Raw genomic sequence first — 9,107 nt, 5'->3', positions numbered from 1 at the left:
AGCTGGAAACCATCATTCTCAACAAACTATCACAAGAACAGAACACCAAACAATGCATGTTCTCATTCCTAGGTGGGAATTGAGCAGTGAGAACACTGGACACAGGAAGGGGAACATCACACACCAGGGCCTGTCGTGGGGTGGGGGAAGAGGGGAGGGATAGCATTAGGAGATATACCTGATGTAAATGACGAGTTAATGGGTGCAGCACACCAACATGGCACATGTATACATATGTAACAAACCTGAGTGTTGTGCACATGTACCCTAGAACTTAAAGTATAATAAAAAAATAAATAAATTTAAATAAATTAACTTGCTATTTATTGAGATAGATGTTCAGTTTTAGTAAATGCTCTATGAGGATTTTTTAAATGTTCATTTCTTATTTGGGGGAAGTTCAAAGTTACATGTTAATGTGCTATTCTAAATGGTCTAGTACACCAACTTATTTTTCCACTTTTTCTGTTTTCTTAGAATGCTATCTTCACATACAACATTAAAAATGAATTTTTAAAAATTGTCTTATAATTTTAATAGTGTTTGCTTTATATAGATAGTGCTGTTGTTCATTGCATGATTATTATAGGATTGTACTTTTGATTATTATAAAGGATATTCTTTGCTTTACTTAGTGATTTTTGCTGTAAATTTTTCTTTGTAGAAAATTAGTATTGCCACATCTGCCTTTTTATAGATTTGCCTGGTTTACCTATATTTACGCTTTATTTTTTTTTAACATTTTTGTGACATTTTGGTTTTGGTATATTTCTTACTGTTAGATTTTTTTTTCTATTTAAATTCCTCTGATACTCATTTTCTAATTGGTGAATCTAACCCATTTTCATATTAACTGTGATAACTGGTGTGTTTATACTTCTTCCTGCCATCTGATTTTATGTTTTCTATTCATCGTGCTTTTCAAAAATTATTTTCTTGATACTTGCTGAATTGTTAGCTGTATTCCATTTCTATATTTCCTGATGGTTTTTCTTAAATTATTAGCAAATATATTCATCTTGATACTAAGAATTCATCAGCATCTAAAACCTGTTACTACCAATGGTAATAGCTAACAGTTATTATTTCCTCTATGTCTGACAGTATTTTAAGCTTCTTACCAGTATTAACTCAATAAATCCTCACAACCACCTTGTGAGAAGGGAGTCAGTTATTCCCATTATTTACAGATGAGGAAACCAGTAAGAAGGTAAGTAATTTTCCAAAAGGCACACAGCTAGTGAGTAGTGGAGGCAGAATTCATACTCAGGCTCTGTATTTAGAGACCTGCTTGCTTCAGCACTGAGCTGTCAGAATATTGTTACTTGTCCCTGCCTACACACCCTCTCCTTCCAGGTTATGCTGAAATTTACTTCTAGATTGTTGTCTTATCTCTTATGTTTTAAGAAATCTCTAAACATTTACATTAAAGACATCAGCAATCTTTGGACTTGACTTCAAATTTTACTGATTTATTTTTCCTTGACATGTAGAAGTTGGCATGCTTTCTGGGTGCTTTGTTACCTGAAAAATGGCTTTATTTTGCCCTCATATTTGATGGATAGATTGGTTAATAGATATTTGTGGGTTTCATTCAACATTTTGTTGACATTGCTTCTTTGTGTTCTAGCATTGAGCATTACAGATGAAAATTTCTATATAGTTTTTCTCTCTGGAAATTTATAAGGTTTGGAGGGGTGATGTGTGTGCTTTGTTGTTCTCTTATTCTTTCACTTTAGCCTCTCTTTCTTGAATTTCTGTTACTGCTTTTATCATATCTATTTCTTCTCTTTCTATGTTGTTAGAGAATATCATCACTGAGTCTTTAATACTGTCAACTTCAGCTGTGTACATGTTGCTCTTCAACCTTCTTTTGAGGCTTTAAATTAGGCAAATATATTTTTCTTAAAATTTCTGAAAACTCCTTTTCACTGGAGCTTATTTTAATTATATGGATGCATTATCCTTTTAAACTTCTGTGAAAATAATAACTGGAGTTTTCATTTGCATTAGCTGTTTCATGAGAGGTCAAGTTTTTTACTCATTTTGGTGTTTCCTTTTCATGCTATTTATGTCTTGGGATTTGGTTGTATATTCACATTTTTAATTAGCTACTTGATTTAAATAAAGTATCAGTAGTCACTTTCAGGGTTCTTGGTGATTATAATAATTACTCACCTACCAGGCTTCTTCCTTGCATACAGCTTACTACAGGAATCTGTAGTGCCTAGAAGATTTTGGGACAAGTGGGGAAACCGCAGTCCGTTAACTGCATACACAGGGAAGGAGCTACAAGGGAGGTAGAATAATTTGGTCTCCACTATTACCTTAAGAAACCTTCCCCTGTCTTCTATTTTAAAAAAACTACTTCATACAAAGAGTAGAAGCTACAAGGGAGATAGAATAATTTGGGCTCCACTACTACCTTAAGAGACCTTCCCCTGACTTCTCTTTTAAAAACCCTGTGGGTCTCTGTACCCCTGAACTTACTTTCCACACTTTTTCTCTTTTCACCCTCAAAATCCATATTAGAGTGCCTCTGCAGGCTATAAAGCCTTTCATAAAAGTAAAATACCCAGTCTTTTCAAGAGAAGAATAAAATAGGCAGCCTCCTACCTCTTGTCTTACTCTAATAGAAACTCCATGAAGATAAGGGTTGTGTCCATACTGTTCATGCTGCACAGCAGTTGCCCTTATCTGCAGGGCGATGCATCCCAAGACCCCCAGTGGATGCTTGAGACTGCAGAGAGTAACACACCTGATTGCCATCATCGGAACACATTTCTGTTCACATCTTCCACCCACAATTTTGATGCCTTTTCCATCTTAACTAAGCACGTACCATGGACTGTGGCCATAACTTTTGCAGTTGTAGATGCAACAGCAAAACTAGTATTAATTTTTTCTTCTTCACAATTTCATGGATAGATTTGTTCTTACCATAGATCTTAGCCACCTCAGTATATGATGTTTTTTCTTTTGAGAACTTTCACCTTTTCTCTTAAAAGAAAGCACTTTACAGCTTCTCTTTGGCATATCTCAACTGCCAGCATCACTGCTCTTGCACTTTGGGACCATTATTAAGTCAGAAAAGGGTTACTTGAAAATAAGCCCTGAGATACCACCAGAGTCCATCTGATAACTGAGATGGTAACTACGTGATTAACAGGCCGGTGACATATACAGCATGGATATGCTGGACAAAGGGGTGAGTCACGTCCCAGGTAGGTTGAAGCAGGGTGACTTGAGATTTCACTATTCAGTATGGTGCACAATTTAAAACTTAGGAATTGTTTATTTCCTGGAACTTTTTGTTTAATATTTTTGGACTGCAGTTGACCACAGGTAACTGAAACTGTGGAAAGTGAGGATTGGAGGATAAGCAGGGACTGTGGTATTCATTTCATTGCGTACTGCCTAGAATACAGTAGGTGTACTATAAGTATTTTATAAAGGGACAACTTTTCTGAAACTAAAAGTATTTATGTTTTACCCCGTAATTTTTCTTCTGGAAATTTATGCTAAGGGAATATTCAGACATGCTTACAAAGTTTTATGCACGAGTGTCTATGTTATTTGTAATTGTGAAAAATGAAAACAACTCAAAAGTTTAACAGTGGTCATCTAAAGTATTCTATACACTGTATATATAGGTTTAATAGAAGGCCATCCTATTCATTTATTCATGAGAGGTACAATCTCCAGAGATCTGTAAGATCTATTTTGTCTTAACCAAAGAACAAATTTTTGACATATCTTGAATATGATGCCTATAAATTATGACTTTTAAATTGTTGTAATTTTTGTAGTATTATCTGATATTTTTATTTTTATGTATGTTCCTAAGTAGTTTAGAGATACTCAGATTTTTAAGATCAAATAAATGAAGCTTATTTTTATACATTTATAGTATAAAAGACATTCAGTAAATAGATATTTTTGTTTTATTCTAGAAAAAAGCTCCTTGAACACGGTGAGGTAAAGCTTTCATTTTAATCTCTGGTAGACTTGTGTATTACATTCTAGTTTGAGGATAATTGACAAAGGTTTAACCTGCTGCTGACGCACCATCAGTCGTGAGTTGTTCAGCACTGGTGATACATTTCTGCTGATCCTTCTCACCCTTTCATCTGCTCTCACTTTTGAATAGATATAAGGATTTAAAAGCTAGAAGGCTGATTTATGACGATAGTACAGAATTAAATTAAATTGCATTCATTTAACAATAACAAGCATTTGGTTTCTAGCCTGCTGAGCTAATCAGCTACAGTCCATTAGGGCAGGCGCCTTTGGCCCTGTGACTGGTGGCCATCTGCCACCACGTAGATTTGCTGGTCAGTCAGCAACAAGCTCAGAAGTGTTGAAGGACACAAAAGATACTAAAGTAATGTTCCTGCTCTTCAGTATGTGTAATTTTACAAAGGAAACAAGACAACATTTGATATGGTACAAAATCGTTTTGTAACGTAAAAAGGAAAAGATCAATGTGGACTAGAGATATTTCCTATTTGATGGAACTTTAAGTGGGTGTTGAGGTAAAGGTCAAATTTACAGGAGTGGGTAACTGAATTTGAACTTAATAGGGATAGTTTATGACACATGTTGAGTATCCCTTATCCAAAATGCGTAGGACTAGAGGTGTTTCAGATTTCAGATTTTATTGAATTTTGGAATATTTACACTGTAGTTACTAGTTGAGATCCCTAATCTGAAAATCCAAAATCCAGAATGCTTCAATGAGCATTTGTTTTAGCATAACCTTTGAACATCATATTGGTACTCAAAAGTTTCAGATTTTGGAGCATTGTAGATTTCAGATGTTTGCATCAGGGATGCATTGGTAACGTTGTCACTTTACAGTGAGGCCCACTGTGTTGGTCCTCCGCCTCCTCACACCACCTCCTGCTCTCCCTGGCTCCTCTGCCTGCTCCATTTTCTTGCCGGCTGCACTTATTGCCTTACAGTAGACTATGTAATGGATTTATTTATTTGCTATGTCTATGTATTGTCTGTCTTTCATTACTAAATGTACTTACATGTAATACAAGGGCAGAAATTGCTCACTGTTATATCTGAAGCACCCAGAAGAGGACCTGGAACATAGTAAGCATTCGATAAATTGTTGTTGAATGAATGAATACTAATAGGCTCATTACTAAGTTAGAAGATCCTTGTCTTAATGAATAATATAGTTTCAATATAGTTCATTAATTTAAAAATATGAAAAGCTAAAATGTGATTTTGTCTTATTTGTGTTTTTGTAGCTGACTTTTCACACATTGCAGTTGTTAGTGTTTACTGCCCTTGCCATTTTAATTATGAGGCTAAAGCTGTTTTTGACACCACACGTGTGTGTTATGGCTTCCTTGATATGCTCTCGACAGGTAAGGGATTCATTCTTGTATAACAATACCATAAAAACTATAGTAACTACACTTAAAGTTACCGCAGCTTTGCTGACTAATTCAAAATACAAACACACTAAGTGTTTTTAACTAATTTAAATGATTTAAAATATTACTTCATGATTCACTATAAGCAAGAAAAGCAATTTCAAGTGGCTTTGAAAAGTATTTCTGGATTTTAAATTGATATTTCTATAGCAAGTGATTAGGCAAATATTTCCCCTGTTAATATCCTGTCTATGAACATAACCTTTCGGAGTTCAGGTCTGTGTAAGAGTGCCTGGCACAGTGGCTCACACCTGTAATCCCAGCACTTTGGGAGGCCAAGGCGAGCAGATCACTTGAGGCCAGGAGTTCCGAGACCAGCTTGGCTGACATGGTAAAACCCCATCTCTACTAAAAATACAAAAATCAGCCGGGCATGGTGGCAAGTGCCTGTAATTCCAGCTACTTGGGAGGCTGAGGCAGGCGAATCACTTGAACCTGGGAGGCAGAGGCTACAGTCAGCCAAGATCGCACCACATCACTCTAACCAGGGTGACAGAGTGAGACTCTGTCTCAAAAAAAAAAGAAAGAAAAAAAAAGTTTCCTGGTGGCCCGGCATGATGCCTCACACCTGAAATCCCAGCACTTTGGAAGGCCGTGGTGGGCAAATCACTTGAGGTCAAGAGTTCGAGACCAACCGGGCCAACATGGTGAAACCCCGTCTCTACTAGAATACAAAAATTAGCAGGGCATGGTGGTGTGTGCCTGTAATCCCAGCTACTCAGGACGCTGGGGCAGGAAAATTGCTTGAACCCGGGAAGCAGAGGTGGAAGTGAGCTGAGGTCGCACTACTGCACTCCAGCCTGGGAGACAGAGTGACACTCTGTCTCAAAAAAAAAAAAAACAGTACCCTGAAGTGCTCATCCAATACCAGAGTAGATGTAGAGTAATTGCTTTAGTATGGTCCCATTTGGCTCAAAGAATCTATAAGAAATTCTGGGGTTCTATCAGTGTATCTAACATACAAAAGAACTAGATAAATTAGCTAGAATATTGGGCCTCAGGTACTTCTACAAACACCTTACTTAGTTTTGATTATGAGTGTATAGCCTTAAAATACCATAATGCCTGTTTTCCTGAGAAGACTCTATATATGTCAAGCTAATAGGGCTTCCCTGTCTACTAACGATGTCCACAAAAGGCAGCCAAGGATGAAAGGATTTAATTCTAAGATGTTTCACAGTTGTGATTTGTTTATTTTAATCCTTGGTAGTAAATTAGTACTAGAAGGATCAGGCATTCCTTCCTTAATTCTTCCCAGGGGAGAGAAAGTTCCGTTTTCACCTGGGCCCTGTAATGCCAACATATTCGTTGCTTTGGAAACAACCGGAGGTGATAATTCTGTATACATATGTGCTGATATCAAAGGGTAATTCACATTGGTTTGAGCAACAAGGTGAGAATTTATTGTTGACCCTACAGTACGCTTCATATAAGAACTATAAATAAATGGTTTCTTTCGTTTCAGCTCTTTGGCTGGCTTTTTCGCAGAGTTCGTTTTGAGAATGTTATCTTTGGCATTCTAACAGTGATGTCAATACAAGGTTATGCAAACCTCCATAATCAATGGAGCATAATAGGAGAATTTAATAATTTGCCTCAGGAAAAAATTTTATGGTGGATCAAATACAATACCACACCAGGTGTGTAGGTATTTGGTTATATGCATAGTTTTACACAAACATACAAACACATTTGTGTGTACTATATAATTGTCATTTCTGATATATGTTTTCATGTGTGTATGACAGATTTACATAGGCATTCATACTCTCACAGACTTTGAGCAGACTATTGTAATGTCAGTCAATTAAACCCTTTCAAAAGGCAATTTTGTGCCCTCTTTAAGCCCCTCCCAGATAATTATCAAATAATTTAAATTAGCACCAGGAAATTAATGATTTTTCACAAGTTATGTCCTTTAACTCTCAGAGAGCACTATAGCATTTTAACCATAACAATGACAAATCAAAGAAGTAAATCTTTAAAAATGAAATTTCACACCTTGTGCCAGGCACAGCAGAAGATACTCTTGATGGTGGGGAGAACTGGCACCGCTTCTGTCACTCCAATCAGTGCCATCTCCTCTAATTCTGTAAACAGGTCATCGGCAGAAGAGTTAAAGTCTTGGATATTCTATTTTCTTCATGAAATCATCTCACAGAGATAGTATACACCCTACTTTTAAATACTCCAAAATTTTCTTTTTAGCTTACCTTCTTTTCTTCCTGTCTTTATTCAGAACTACCTCAAGCAGATAGATATTTTTAAATATCTTTCCAGAGAATAAGTATATTCTATAACATTTTCTGTAACTAAATTTGTAAATCTAAGATTATTTTTGATATTTAGAAACTTTCTCTGGTACGAGTTCTTCACTATGGTTTATTTAAATTTTCTTATGACTCCTGAGCTTGTTTCCTCTTATTTCTTATTTGATAGCCACTTTTTTACTAATTAACCATCATTAAGGTAAATCTTTATAGGCATTAACTAAGATATTTGGTCTATAGCTTTCAAAGGGTGTAGGTGACAGCGCCTCGTTAAACTGCCAAGCTAGTTTAATTCGAATTTTAAAAGTAATCCCCAACTGACTTTTTCCACGTAGGAGATCAAGATAGTCACTCCCTTTCTTTACTCTCCCTTACCCCTCCCCAGTTATAGCTATTTTTCCCAAGTTTTTAAAGATAGCTGCCCTTTTAATCTTTTCTTGTGTCTTTCTTTGTTCTGGTGTTTGTATTGGGTTCCTGACAGAGAGCCTACATTTGGCAACTTATCCTTCTAAGATAACTGCCACAAACCCCCATCTCACTTTTAGATGCCTCTTCTTTGATCTTCTTTTCAATCTGTCTTGTTCTCCTTTTAATTACTCTTATTATGAGTTATCTCATGGCTACCACATATTAAAAGCTGTATGAAGTTTTGTAGTATTAATGGAACTAGTGCTTATATTGAGGCCTGCCATGTAAGGCTGTATAGTTTGTGCACTGCACAAAGGTGACCAATTGAGAGGATAAGTGAAAGCTTAAATCCAGCTTGTGGTCCACTCAGCAAGCCATGTACAAATGGGGCCCTGTCAAGTCAGGGGAATACCTTTTTCTAATCTGTGTGTAGGCTAAATGGAGACTTCCATACAGTGATAGGAAAATACCTGATTTTTTCCTTGTTATGCTCATTTACTTCACAGCCAAAAAAACAGAAGGTGGAGGGGGAGGGTATTTCTTCCTCTCTGTCTGCCATAGACGACAACTCAGTGGGTCCAGCTCTTGCTGGACAGGTGTGCCTAGTTTTTTCTGGAAGACCCTGGCCCTGGGCTTTCAGTTCTTCTTGCCCAGCATTTCCCAACCTTAGCACTGTTGACGTTGAGGCTGTCCTATCAATTACAAGAAGTCCTTGGCCTCTATCTACAAGATGCCAACAGCATCTCCTCCCTCCTCCCCATAGCGTGACATCCAAAAATGTCTCCAGAGTTGACAGTGCTCCCTAGGGAGCAAAATCATGCCTGCTTGAGAACCACTTCTCTAGCTTAACAGCTTGTCATCATTAATTATTGAGTCTCCAATAATAAATACACATTCTTTGACTGGCTTACATATTTTCAAGTTTGAGGCATATAAAGAAATTTTCATTCAGAGTTGCATTTAGAATGCTTAGTTA

General features: G+C 36.7%; 1 pseudogene; it reads left to right on the top strand.

Annotated features, from left to right (window-relative positions):
• Positions 1 to 9,107, top strand: part of LOC105533750 — a 136,287-nt pseudogene that overhangs the window by 106,281 nt on the left and 20,899 nt on the right.

Source organism: Mandrillus leucophaeus, unplaced genomic scaffold, assembly GCF_000951045.1.
Source record: "Mandrillus leucophaeus isolate KB7577 unplaced genomic scaffold, Mleu.le_1.0 Scaffold128, whole genome shotgun sequence".
Lineage (NCBI taxonomy): Eukaryota > Metazoa > Chordata > Mammalia > Primates > Cercopithecidae > Mandrillus > Mandrillus leucophaeus.
Note: the sequence above shows the minus strand (reverse complement) of the source record. Positions and strands in the feature narration are given on the sequence as shown.